General features: G+C 40.8%; 1 protein-coding gene and 1 pseudogene across 1 annotated transcript in view; both read right to left on the bottom strand.

Annotated features, from left to right (window-relative positions):
• On the bottom strand, positions 2,163-7,951 carry LOC106510691 (annotated as a pseudogene).
• The window catches only part of ZNF397 (zinc finger protein 397), a 67,961-nt gene continuing 63,325 nt past the window's right edge, over positions 9,367-14,002 (bottom strand). The window contains exon 3 of the transcript XR_002345086.1: positions 9,367-9,398. The gene's annotated coding sequence lies outside the window, so the exon portion shown is untranslated. The remainder of the gene's footprint in view (positions 9,399-14,002) is intronic.

The following is a 14,002-nucleotide window of genomic DNA, read 5'->3' as shown; positions in this document are numbered from 1 at the left end:
TTAAGGATCCAGCATTGCCATGAGCTGTGGTGTGAGTCGCAGACACAGCTTGGATCAGGCGTTGCTGTGGCTCTTGAATAGGCCAGCAGCAACAGCTCCAATTCGACCCCTGGCCTGGAAACCTCCATATGCTGTGAGTATGGCCCTAAAAAAAAACGAAAAAAAGAATTTTATGTTTTAAACATACCCAGCACCCAACAAGATAAAATACACAATGACCAGCAGCCAGTCAAAAACTGGATGACTCATAAGTCATGCAAAGAAGCAGGAAAATACAACCCATGGTAAGACAAACCACTTAATCAAATTGACCCAGAAATGACAAAAAATTAGATGAGCACACTAAGACAATTATTAAACTGTATTCCATATGATCAAGAAGCTACTAGGCATTCCCTGGTACTCAGTGAGTTAAGTAAGGATCTGGCATTGTCACGGCTGTGGCTCTGGTTTGATCCCTGACCTAGGAAATTCCCCATGCTGTAGACATGCCCCCGGCCAATTTTTTTTAATGCACAGATGGGGTTAATTGTGGATTAAACAGAAGAATAGAAGAAAAATTATAATACGACATGACAGAAGAAACCATCCAAAATGAAAAAAGGAAAAGAAAACAGAAAAATTGAATAGAGCTGTGGTACAACTTTAAGGAGCCCAACATATATAAAAGTGATTAGAGTTCCTGAAGGGGAGGGAAGAGGAACAGAGAAGTGTTTGAAAAATAATCTCTAGGATGCAGCACTTTTTGGTAAGTTTTTAGCAATCTCAATTCAATTACTTCAGCTTCCACTTTAAGAAACCAAAATCAAGAGTTCCTGTTGTGGCTCAGTGGGTTAAGAACTCAACTAGTACCCATGAGAATGCAGGTTCAATCCCTGGCCTTGCTCGGTGGGTTAAGGATCCTGCATTGCCACAAGCTGCAGCAAAGTTTGCAGATGTAGCTCTGATCCAGTGTTGCTGTGGCTGTGTTGTAGGCTGGCACCTGCAGCTCTGATTTGACCCCTAGCTTGGGAACTTTCATATGCCATGGGTACAGCCTTAAAAAAAAAAAAAAAAAAAAATTAAACCCAAAGTAAAGAGAAGAAAAGAAATAAAGATTAGATTGGAAATCAACAAAATAGAAAACAGAAAAGCAATTTCTATCCTTTTTTTTTTTTCAATGCATCCATAGCATATTGAAGTTACCTGTCCAGGGATTGAATTTGAGCCGCAGCTGCGACCTAAGCCACAGCTGTGGCAATGCTGGATTCTTACCTTATTGTGCCACAGCAGGAACTCTCTCTATACTTTATTTAAACCAAAAGCAAGCTTTTTAAAAACTTTAATAAAAATTGATAAACTTCTAGCTAGACTGATTAGGAAAAAAAACCCAGAAGTTACAAATCAGGAATGAGAAGTGTGATGTTATGTTATACAAAGTCTTCTCCACATAAATAGTGCTAATCAAATTTGCTAACCTCATATTGCTGATTCTAATACTTATTAAATATTTTGCTTGAGCCATCAGCAGTATTTTGCATAATTAACATTTTCATTTGGCTTCAAGAGCAACACATTTGATTTTTCTCTACCTCATGGGATATTTCTTCTCAGTCTTGATGCTGGTATTTTCTTTTTTTTTTTTTTTTTTTTTTGGCTTTTTGCCTTTTCTGGGGCCGCTCCCGCCGCATATGGAGGTTCCCAGGCTAGGGGTTGAATCAGAGCTGTAGCCACTGGCCTATGCCAGAGCCACAGCAATGTGGGATCTGAGCCGAGTCTGTGACCTACACCACAGCTCATGGCAACGCTGGATCCTTAACCCACTGAGCAAGGCCAGGGATTGAATCCTCATCCTCATGGTTCCTAGTCGGATTCATTAACCACTGCGCCACGACGGGAACTCCAGTCTTGATGCTGGTATTTTCTTATGTCTCTGGACTTCAATAGGTTGGAATGCCTGAGGGCTCAGTGTTCAAATCTCTTTTCTAGGAGTTCCCGTTGTGGCGCAGTGGTTAACGAATCCGACTAGGAACCATGAGGTTGCGGGTTTGGTCCCTACCCTTGCTCAGTGGGTTAACGGTCCGGCGTTGACGTGAGCTGTGGTGTAGGTTGCAGACACGGCTCGGATCCCGCGTTGCTGTGGTTCTGGCGCAGGCCAGTGGCTGCAGCTCCAATTCGACCCCTAGCCTGGGAACCTCCATATGCCGCAGGAGCGGCCCAAAGAAATAGCAAAAAGACAAAAAAAAATCTCTTTTCTAGCTGTGCTCACTTCCCGGGTGATTTCATCTGGTCTTATGTCTTTACTACCTAGGACTCCAAAATCTGTATTTCAGCTTAGACCTCTTCTCTGAACTACAGGCTCATATATCCCTTTGCCTACCAGACATTGCCACTTTGATGTTTGCTGGGTTCCTAAGAAAATAGCCTAAGATTAAATCTTATTGTCAATACTTTATGGGGGTGATGCAATCCCAGAAAAGGACAACTGAAGGTAAATGGTGGTGAAGCAGTGCAGGAGAGAGAATATAAGTGGGTGTTTCTGATCTGACTAGAGCTAAAGCACAGCTGTTTGCATAGTCTATCTTCAGAGCGCAAGTGGCAATGGACTATTATGTCCTCTTACCTCCCCATGGGGTAGGAGGAAGGAGAAGAGATTTCTGAAGACTCCTCTCACTCTCTGGTCAGTTTCTACCCCAGAATGTCAACTCCACACTTAGGGTGGCACCATTCCGCCTCTCCAGCCACAGCCACTAGGAAGTCGGGCTCTAGGACAACACAGTAGCACTGAGGGGGTGGAGGGGGGGTGGGGTGGCAGGGCAGAGATCCAGGAGAGTCATTTTCTTCCTCTTCCTGCAGCTTGGCGGGCCTGCAACCTCTAGGGTGGATGGTGCAGGCAATCTCTGTAGAAGGTCCTCAGTATCACAGAGCAGAAACCCTGGGCCTGCAAATAGGAGGCTCATAAGCTGGGCTTGGTACAGTGACTAATCAGGCATCTTAAACCCAACATGCCCCAGTCAAACTTTTAATTTCTCCCCAAACATGTACTTCCTGTAGCCTTCATCTTAGAAAGTGGCAGTTTTGTCCTTCCAGTTGCTCAGGCCATACTGCCCTGCTCCCCTGCTTGCCTGGTTTCATTCCGTTTTCTGTATATAGGGCAGCCAGACCAGGTAAGTCAGACTCTGTCAGTTCTCTGCTCAAAATCCTCCTCCTCCTCAATCTGTTTAAATGTCAAAGGGGCATTGTGTTTGCAATTTACTCTTAAAAGAATTCAGGAAAAAAATTAACATAGATATGGGAGTTCCCGTCCTGGCGCAGTGGTTAACGAATCCGACTAGGAACCATGAGGTTGTGGGTTCGGTCCCTGGCCTTGCTCAGTGGGTTAACGATCCGGCGTTGCCGTGAGCTGTGGTGTAGGTTGCAGACATGGCTCGGATCCCGCGTTGCTGTGGCTCTGGCGTAGGCCAGTGGCTACAGCTCCGATTTGACCCCTAGCTTGGGAACCTCCATATGCCGCAGGAGCAGCCCAAGAAATAGCAAAAACAAAACAAAACAAAACAAAAAAAACATAGATATGGATTATATAGATATGGATAGAGAATCATAAAGCAAATGTGACAAAATAATATTTGAGGAATCTGGGAGAAGTGTAGATAGGAATTCTTTGTACTGTTCTTGCAATTTTTCTGTAAGTTGGAAATTATCTCAAAATTCAAAGTTTAAGAAAACTTAATGGTCCCAAAAGGGAGAGAGTGAATTACTAAAGGAAAATTGGTTAAGGTGCTGTTATTGAGAAAGCTTGGGGCAGGAAGAGGGAGGAGGGAATTTTGAGAAAACAATTATAAATATAACCGATAGCCATATTTAAAATGATGATGTAGGAGTTCCCATTGCAGCATAGTGGGTTTAGAACCTGACTAATCTCCGTGATATTGCGTGTTCCATCTCTGGCCTCTCTCAGTGGGTTAAGGATCCAGCATTGCCGCAAGCTGCAGCATAGGTTGCAGATGCGGTTCAGATCTAGTTTTGCCCTGGCAGTGGCTAGACCGCAGCTGTAACTCTGATTCAACCCCTCGCCTGGGAACTTCCATATTCTGCAGTTGCAGCTGTAAAAATAAAAGAAAAAAAATTTTTTTAAGATGTGTAGAGCTATGCTTATGGACACGTAAAATGTTTATAATACAATGAGGAAATTTTTCATTTACCATTATCATATCATTTTTGGAAAAAAGTACAAAATATACACATAGAATGGCATATATCAAAATACTAAGTTTGCTAAGTAGGCTTCTGGAGATATATGACCTTTTTTCTTTTACATATTGCCATTTTTTGACTACAAGCTAGCAGCTCATTTATCATCAGAAAAAAAAATCAAAAGTTTTTTAAAAGTTCTCATTTAGATCAGAGATGAGCAAACATTTTCTGTATGGGGTCAGATAGTAAATATTTTCAGCTTTCAGGCCTTATAGTTTTTGCTGCAACTATGTTACTCTGTCTTTACAGCAGAAAGTAGCCTTACATAACTCACAAACAGGTGAGGCTGTGCTGCATTACAACTTTATTTACAAATACGGTGGCTGGCTGACCTTCCTGCAGTATTGTGGATCCCTGTTTTATTTTATTTTTTATTTTTATTTTTTGGTACTTAGGGCTGCACCTGCAGCATATGGAAGTTCCCAGGCTAGGGGATTAGGGGATGAATACGAACCACAGCTGCTGACCTATGCTATAGCCACAGCAATGCAGGATCCTTAACCCACTGACAAGGCCAGGGATTGAACCCACATCCTCATGGATACTAGTTGGGTTTGCTACCAATGGGAGCAATCCCTCACAATGGGAACTCCAAGATCCCTGTTTTAGATGAACACTTTTTCCTAAAGCATGGCTTACAGGAGAGGAATATTCTCATTTATCTAGGGTTTTCTACAGGGCCCCCTTGATCAGCTGACAGTCTGGGAATTCCACTGGCCCCATGTAATTAGCTACATCAGTGGGTAAGCAGACTATAAATAAAATTTAATGAAAACATTTACTACAGAACCACTTTTATAAGCAAATAACAGGTGTTCCTGTTGTGGCTCAGTGGAAAGGAATCTAACTAGCATTCATGAGAACGCAGGTTCAACCCGTGGCCTTGTTCCGTGGGTTAAGGATCTGGCATTGCTGTGAGCTGTGGTGTAGGTTGCAGACGAGGCATATATCTGGAGTTGCTGTGGTTGTGGTGTAGGCAGTGGCAATAGCTCTGATTCAACCCCTAGCCTGGGAACCTCCATGTGCCGAAGGTACGGCCCTAAAAAGACAAAAAACAAACAACAAACACCTTGTCTGAAGAAAGATAGTGTAAGTGATAAATACGCATTGTATGATATTGTAGATAGATTCAGTCTGCCTGCCAGAGAACTGGATCCCAACTCTTAGAAAGAGATTCTTTTTAATGTGTCCTGGAGGCTCAGCTGCAGCTCCCTCACACCTGGAGTGATCAAAGGCCTGAAGGGCATCCTAAGGAGATGTGGAGAGATGGGCACACCAAAATCCTTGGGAAAGCCAGGCTGCTTCTGGTTTTGTTCCAGGAAGGAAATCTTCCTCTGTAAGGAACATAATCCACAGCTTCGATCAATTTAGCTGGATAGTGTATCATCTTTTCCTACTACCTTGAAGAGGTTGGGTAAGAATAAAACTATTTTGGAGTTCCTGTTGTGGCGCATCAGAAACGAATCTGACTAGGAACCATGAGGTTGCAGGTTCAATCCCTGGCCTCAATCAGTGGGTTAATGATCCGTCGTTGCCGTGAGCTGTAGTGTAGGTTGCAGACATGGCTCAGATCTGGCGTTGCTGTGGCTGTGGTGTAGGCCAGCAACTACAGCTCTGATTGACCCCTAGCCCAGGAACCTCTATATGCCACAGGTATGGCCCTAAAAAAAAAAAAAAAAAAAAAAAAAAAAAAAAAAAAAAAGATTAAAACTATTTCTTCCTTTAATGTCTGGAAGTACTCTCCACTGACATATCTGACTTGGAATATGCTTTATAAGGAAAATTTAAATTTATAGATAATTTCCTTAATAGACCCAGAGCTATTCAGATGTCATATTCCTTATTGTGTTAATTTTGAATAAATTTTCAATTTGTGTTTTTTTTTTTTCCCCCCATCTTGGAGTTCCCAGGCCAGGGATCACGTCTGAACCACAGTTGCAATCTATGCCACAGCTATGGCAGTGCTGGATCCTTTAACCCACTGTGCCAGATTGAACCTGCATCCTGGCACTGCAGAGATATTGTTGACCCTGTTGTGCCACAGAGGGAACTCCAGATTTTTCAAACTTGTAAAATTACTACTTATATCTTTATATTATACCTGTAATGGCTATAGATCTGTGCTGATGACCACTCTTGCGTTCCTTACATTGACAAATGGTACTTCTCTCTCTTCCTTGATTAGTTTTGCTAGGGGATTATCAATTTTGTTCTTTCCCCAAAACGAACTTTCGGCTTCGTTTCTTTTTTTAATGTTTGTTTTCTATTTCATTAATTCATGCTTTACTACTGTTTTCCTTCTATTTTTAAGAAGCTTTATTTTCCATCAACTTTTTTTTTTTTTTTAAGGGCTACACCTGCGGCATATGCAAGTTCCCAGACTAGAGATCGAATTGGAGCTACAGCTGCCGACCTAGGCCACAGCCATAGCAATGTGGGATCCAAGCCACATCTATGACCTACACCACAGCTCACAGCAATGCCAGATCCTTAACCCACTGAGCAAGGCCAAGAATTCATCCTCATGGATTCTAGTTGGGTTCATTACTGCTGAGGAATGAACAAAAGGAATTCCTCTATCAATTTTATTTCCAGTTTCTGTTAAAGAGTCTGTGGAAGAACAGCTTAAAACTAATCAGTGGTCATTCCTCCCCATTCAGTGTCCTGAGCGGTAGGAGCTGCAGGTCAGTGTTCAGTGGTGGGCTGAGCATTCTAGTCTACAGGAGGGAACTTCTGAACATGCACAGAGGGCACCTGAGTGCCTACAGACCAGCCTCAGTTTAAGTAGCAGTAAATTCAGGAGCTAGAACTGTCCATTTACCCCGAAATTCCTCCTTGGTCACAGTGTTTTTAGCGGCAGCCTGCTCTTCCTCTTCAGTCTCTTCCGGGTCTGTGTGGAAGTAGAGATGGGGCATGACCTCCTGTGGGTGCTCACGGGAGAGGATGTCACACAAGGGCAGAACTTCCCAGCTGGCATCCACCACATCAGACCCACTGAGTGAGCTTCCTTGTTGAATTGCAGGGAATGGCAATGTCCATAGAGCACAGAGTTGAGTCTGTGTTACTCAGAGCAAAGGTAAGCAGGTTAACATATGAGAGGCTGCTGGTCAGCCCTGGGATCAGTAACCCCAGAAGTCTCTGCTCCTGGAAGCCTGCTTGGATCTGCCTAGTGAAAGTTCCAGGAACGGCACAGTGAGCAATAGGAGTGGCTCCAGTGGCAGCAGCAAACTTTAGCACAGCTTGCTGTTCAGTACTCCTAGAGGATATGACAGTGACATCAGTCGAGTTTTCAATGGTATCAATGGCACAAGCTGCCAGAACCTTCTCCCAGATTCTTTTTAGACTTACGACATAGATGCCACCAGTTTTCCCTTTGTGGGGACTGTTGCATTTGGAAGTTGAGGTTGGCGCCATCTAGGTGGATTTCCTCTGTAAGGAATTTGAGGACTTCCCCTTCCTTCATTTGCAGAATATCAAGGCTCTGGACATCATGAATATTTCTCTTTAAGTTGTGATGGGAAACCAGAAGAAGCCATGTGGACCTCTCACTCCTTTTTAGATTTCTGTGCTATTCTTTTTCTAACTTTTTGTGATGGATACTCAAATTATTAGATTTTAGCCTTTCCCCCCAATACGTGTACTGAATGCTATAAATTTTCTCTTTAATCAGGGCTCCTGCTCTCTCTCATAATTTTCACTATTATCCATACAAAAACATACTCTAATTTTTATTGTGCTTGCTTCCTTTACCCATGAATAATTTAAATTGTTTTTCTTAATTTTCAAATATTTAAAATTTTTTTAAGTGTGTGTTATTGATTTCTAAGTAATTATTGCTATAAAAACACGCATTGCTGTGACTGTGGCGCAGGCTGGCAGCTACAGCTCCAATTCGACTCCTAGCCTGGGAACCTCCATGTACCAAGGGTGTGGCCCTAAAGATACAAAAAGACAAAAAAAAAAAAAAAAAATGAGTTCCCATAGTGGCTCAGCAGTTAACGAAACCGACTAATATCCATGAGGATGTGGGTTCGATCCCTGGCCTTGTTCAGTGGGTTAAGGATCGGGCATTGCCATGAGCTATGCTGTAGGGCATAGATGCAACTTGGATGGTGCATTGCTGTGGCTGGGGTGTAGGCTGGCAGCTATAGATCCAATTCGACCTGGGAAACTCTATGTGCCACGGGTGTGGTCCTAAAGAGACAAAAAGACAAAAAGACAAAAAAAAAAAAAATTAGGGATGGTATTAAGAAAGCAGAATAGAAGGACTGGAGCTCAACTTCTCTCCTAAAAACAACAAAATTTACAACTAAATGCTGAGAAATCTTTAACCAAATGGACTGGAAACTTCCAAAAAGATATCCTACTCCAGAAGAGAAAGAGGAGGCCACATCCAGAGGTAGGAGTGGTGATTACGTGATATAAACAACCTCATACCTCCTGGGTGGGAAGCCCCATAGACTGGAAAGTAACTGGTTCACAGAGACTCACCTCAGGAGTGAGAATTCTGAGCCCCACATCAAAATTCCACGTGTGGGGATCTGGCACTGAAAGAGCCCCCAGAGCATCTGCATTGAAGGCCAGGGGGCTTGTGTGCAGGAGCTCCATGGGACTGGGGGAAACAGAGATCCTATTCTTAAAAGGAGCACACAGACTTTCACATGCACTGGGTCCCAGGGCAAAGCAAAGTCTCCATAGGAATCTGGGTCAAACCAGACTGCAGTTCTTGGAGCACCTCCTGGGAAGACAGGGGTGGATGTGGCTTGTTGTAGGGAAGGACATTGGAAACAAAGCCCTCAGGAATATTCAGCAGCATGCCTTTCTCTGGAGGTGGCCATTTTGGGAAAATCTGGCCCCACCCATCAGCACTGAGATGTCCCAGGCCAAATAACAATCCAGGTGGGATCACAGCCCCGCCCCTCAGTAAACAGGCTACCTAAAGACCCCCAGGCACATAGCCCTGCCTCTAATCCCACCCAGAGAAAAAGCCCCACCAACAAGAGGGATTTGAATCAGCTCCACCTACCAGTGGGAAGGCATCAGTCCCTTCCATCAGGAAGCCTACAGCAAGCCCCCACGCCAACTTCAGCCACAAGGGGGACAGACACCAGAGGTAAGAGAGGCTACAACTCTATTAACTGTAAAAAGGTCACCACACCAAAAACCTATAAAAATGAAAAGACAGAGAATTATAACTCAGATAAGGGAGAAAGAAAAAACCCCAGAAAATCATTAAGCGATCAGAAGATTCTCAGCTTCCAGGAAAAATACTTTAGACTATTGATGCTGAAGATGATGCAAGACATTGGAAATACACTGGAGGCAAAGATGGATAACTTACAGGAAACACTGACCAAAGAGATACATGATATAAAACTTAAACAAGAGATGCAAAATATAATAACTGAAATAAATTCACTAGAAGCAGCTAACAGCAGAATACAGGAGGCAGAAGAATGAATAAGCGAGCTGGAGGACAGATTAGTGGAAATCATGCATGAGGAACAGAAAAGAAAAAGATAGAAAAGAAATGAAGAGAGTCTCAGAGAATTCTGGGGCAACGTTAAACACACCAACAGCAGTGTTATAGGGATGCCAGAAGGAGAAGAGAGAGAGAAGGGGACAGAAAAAATATTCCAAGAGATAATAGCCAAAAACTTCCCTAACAAGAGAAAGAAACCACTCATTCAAATCCAGGAAGCGCAATGAGTACCATGTAAAATAAACCTGAGGAAGAACATCCCAAGACACACATTAATCAAACTAACCAAAATTAAAGACAAAGAGAAAATCTTGAAAGCAGCTAGGGAAAAGAAGCAAATAACATGCGAGGGAACCCCGATAAGGTTATCAGTAGATTTTTCAACAGAAACTCTGCAGGCCAGAAGGGAGTGGCATGATATACTTAATGTGATGAAAGGAAAAAACCTCCAACAGAGATTACTTTACCCAGCAAGGCTCTCATTCAGATTTGAAAGAGAAATCAAAAGCTTCACAGATAAGCAAAAGCTAAGAGAATTCAGCAACACTAAACCAGCTTTACAACAAATACTAAAGGAACTTATCTAGGCAGAAAAGAATAGGTTGCAACAGGAAACAAAAATACCGCAAAAGACAAGGCTCACCAGTAAAGGTATATATACAGTAAAAGATACGAAATCATCCATGCACAATTATGCCACCAAAATCAGAAATTATGAGAAGACGAAGGTACAAATGCACTTGCAGTTAAGAGACCAACAACTTAAAATAATCTCATATATATATATATATGGCATATATATATATATGACATATATATATGACATACATATATATAGACACTTATATAGACAATCTCATATATATATATATATGACACATATGTATAGACACATATCAAAACTTCAGAATAACTGCAAACCAAAAATCTACAACTGATACACAAACAAATAAGAAAAATCAACTGAAATGCAACACTAAAGATAGTCATCAAACAACAAGAGGAGAGAACAAGAGAAGGAGGGAAGAAAAAAGAGCAACAAAAACAAATCCAAAGCAATTAATAAAATGGCAATAAGAACATACATACCAATAATTACCTTAAATATTAATGGACTAAACGCCCCAACCAAAAGACATAGACTGGCTGATTGGATACAAAAACAAGATCCATATATATGCTGTCTTCAAGAGACCCACTTCACTTCTAGGGACACATACAAATTGACTGAGAGGACGGAAGAAAATATTCCATGCAAATGGGAATCAAAAGAAAGCTGGAGTAGCAATACTCATAACAGACAAAAGAGACTTTAAAATGAAGAATATTTTAAGGGACAAAGAAGGTCACTACCTAATGATCAAAGGATCAATCCAAGAAGAGGATATAACAATTTTAAATATCTACAACATAGGTTCACCACAATATATAAGGCAACTGCTAACAACCTTAAAAGGACAAATTGACAATAACACAATCATAACTGGGGACTTTAACACCCCACTTACAGCAATGAACAGATCATCCAGACAGAAAACCAGTAAGGAAACACAGGCCTGGAATGAAGTATTAGACCAGATGTACTTAATAGATATTTATAGGACATTCCATCCAAAAGCAACATTCTTCTCAAGTGCACATGGAACATTCTCTAAGATTGATCACATCCTGGGCTACAAATCAAACCTCAGTAACTTTAAGAAAATTGAAATCAAGCATCTTCTCTGACCACAACGCTATACATGACGGAAATCAACAAGAAAAAAACTGTAAAAAAACACAAACACGTGGAGACTAAACAACATGCTACTAAACAACCAATGGATCACTGAAGAAGTCAAAGAGGAAATTAAAAGATACTTAGAAGCAAATGACAACAAAGATACGACACTCCAAAACCTATGGGATGCAGCAAAAGCTGTTCTAAGAGGAAAATTTATAGCAATACAAGCCCACCTCAGGAAAGAAGAAAAAGCTCAAATAAACAAGCTAACTTTACATCTAAAGCAGCTCGAGAGAGAACAGACAAGACCTAAAGTTAGTAGAAGGAAAGAAGTCATAACGATCAGAGCAGAAATCAATGAAATAGAAACAAAGAAAACCATAGAAAAGATCAATGAAACAAAAAGCTGGTTCTTTGAAAAGATCAACAAAATTGATAAACCCCTAGCCAGACTTATCAAGCAAAAAAGAGAGAGGACTCAAATCAATAAAATTAGAAGTGAAAAAGGAGAAGTAACAACAGACATCACAGAAATACAAAGGATCATAAGAGACTACTATATGCAACTATATGCCAATAAAATGGAAAACCTAGAAGAAATAGACAAATTCTTAGAAAAGGACAATCTTCCAAGACTAAACCAAGATGAAATAGAAAAGATGAATGGACCCATCACAAGAACTGAAATTGAAACTGTGATTAAAAAACTTCCAACAAACAAAAGTCCAGGACCAGATGGCTTCACAGGCGAATTCTATCAAACACTTAGAGAAGAGCTAACACCTATCCTTCTGAAACTATTTCAAAAAATTGCAGAGGAAGGGATACTCCCAAACTCATTCTATGAGGCCACCATCACCCTGATACCAAAACCAGACAAAGATACCACACACAAAAAAAGAAAACTACAGGCCAATTTCACTGATGAACATCAATGCAAAAATTCTCAACAAAATACTAGCAAACCGCATCCAACAATACATTAAAAGGATTATACAACATGATCAAGTGGGATTTATCCCAGGGATGCAAGCGTTCTTCAATATCTGCAAATTCATCAGTGTGATACACCACATTAACAAACTGAAAAATAAAAACCATATGATCCTCTCCATAGACACAGAAAAAGCCTTTGACGAAATCCAACACCCATTTCTGATAAAAACCCTTCAGAAAGTGGGCATAACGGGAACCTACCAAAACATGATAAAGGCCATATATGACAAACCCGTAGCGAACATCATTCTCAATGGTGAAAAGCTGAAAGAATTCCCCCTGAGATCAGGAACAAGAGAGGATGTCTGCTGTCACCACCACTCTTCAACATAGTTTTGGAAGTCCTAGCCACAGTAATCAGAGAAGTAAAAGAAATAAAAGGAATCCAGATTGGAAAGGAAGAAGTGAAACTATCACTATTTGCAGATGACATGATTCTATACCTAGAGAATCCTAAGGACTTTACCAGAAAACAGAGCTCATCCATGAATTTAGCAAAGTCACAGGATACAAAATTAATACACAGAAATCGATGGCATTTGTATACACTAACAATGAAAGAGCAGAAAAAGAAATTAGGGAAGCAATCCCATTTACCATCACATCCAAAAGAATAAAATACCTAGGATAAACCTACCTAAAGACACAAAAGACTTGTATGCTGAAAACTATAAGACACTGATGAAAAAAATCAAAGATGACACAAATAGATGGAAAGACATACTATGCTCTTGGATTGGAAGAGTTAATATTATCAAAATGACTATACTACCCAAGGCAATGTACAGATTCAATGCAAGCCCTATCAAATTACCAAGGACATTTTTCACAGAACTCAAACGAAATATTTGAAAGTTTGTTTGGAAGCACAAAAGACCCAGAATAGCCAAAGACATGCTGAAAAAGAAAAATGGAGCTGGAATAATCAGGCTCTTGGGCTTCAGAGTATACTACAAAGCAACAATCATCAAAACCGTATGGTACTGGCATAAAGAGAGAAATACTGATCAGTGGAACAGGATAGAAAGCCCAGAATTAAACCCACACACCTACAGTCAACTAATCTATGACAAAGGAGGCAAGAATATACTGTGGAGAAAAGACAGTCTGTTCAATAAGCAGTGCTGGGAAAACTGGACAGCCACATGGAAAAGAATGAAATTAGAACATTTCCTAACACCATACACAAAAATAAACTCAAAATGGATTAAAGACCTAGATATAAGACCAGACACTATAAAACTCTTAGAGGAAAACATAGGCCAAACACTCTCTGACACAAACAACAGCAACATCTTCTCAAATCCTCGTCTTAGAATAATGACAGTAAAAACAAAAATAAACAAATGGGACCTAATTAAACTTAAAAGTTTATGCACAGCCAAGGAAACCCTAACCAAAATGAAAAGACAACCCACAGAATGGGAGAAAATATTTGCGAATGAAGCAACTGAAAAGGGACTGATCTCCAAAATTTATAAACACCTTTAGCAGCTCAATACCAAAAAAAAAAAAACAAAAACAAAAACAAAACAAAACAAAACCAACAAACAACCCCATCAAAAAAG

The sequence above is a fragment of the Sus scrofa genome, chromosome 6 (genome assembly GCF_000003025.6).
Source record: "Sus scrofa isolate TJ Tabasco breed Duroc chromosome 6, Sscrofa11.1, whole genome shotgun sequence".
Lineage (NCBI taxonomy): Eukaryota > Metazoa > Chordata > Mammalia > Artiodactyla > Suidae > Sus > Sus scrofa.
This window is presented reverse-complemented; position numbering and strand designations above follow the sequence as displayed.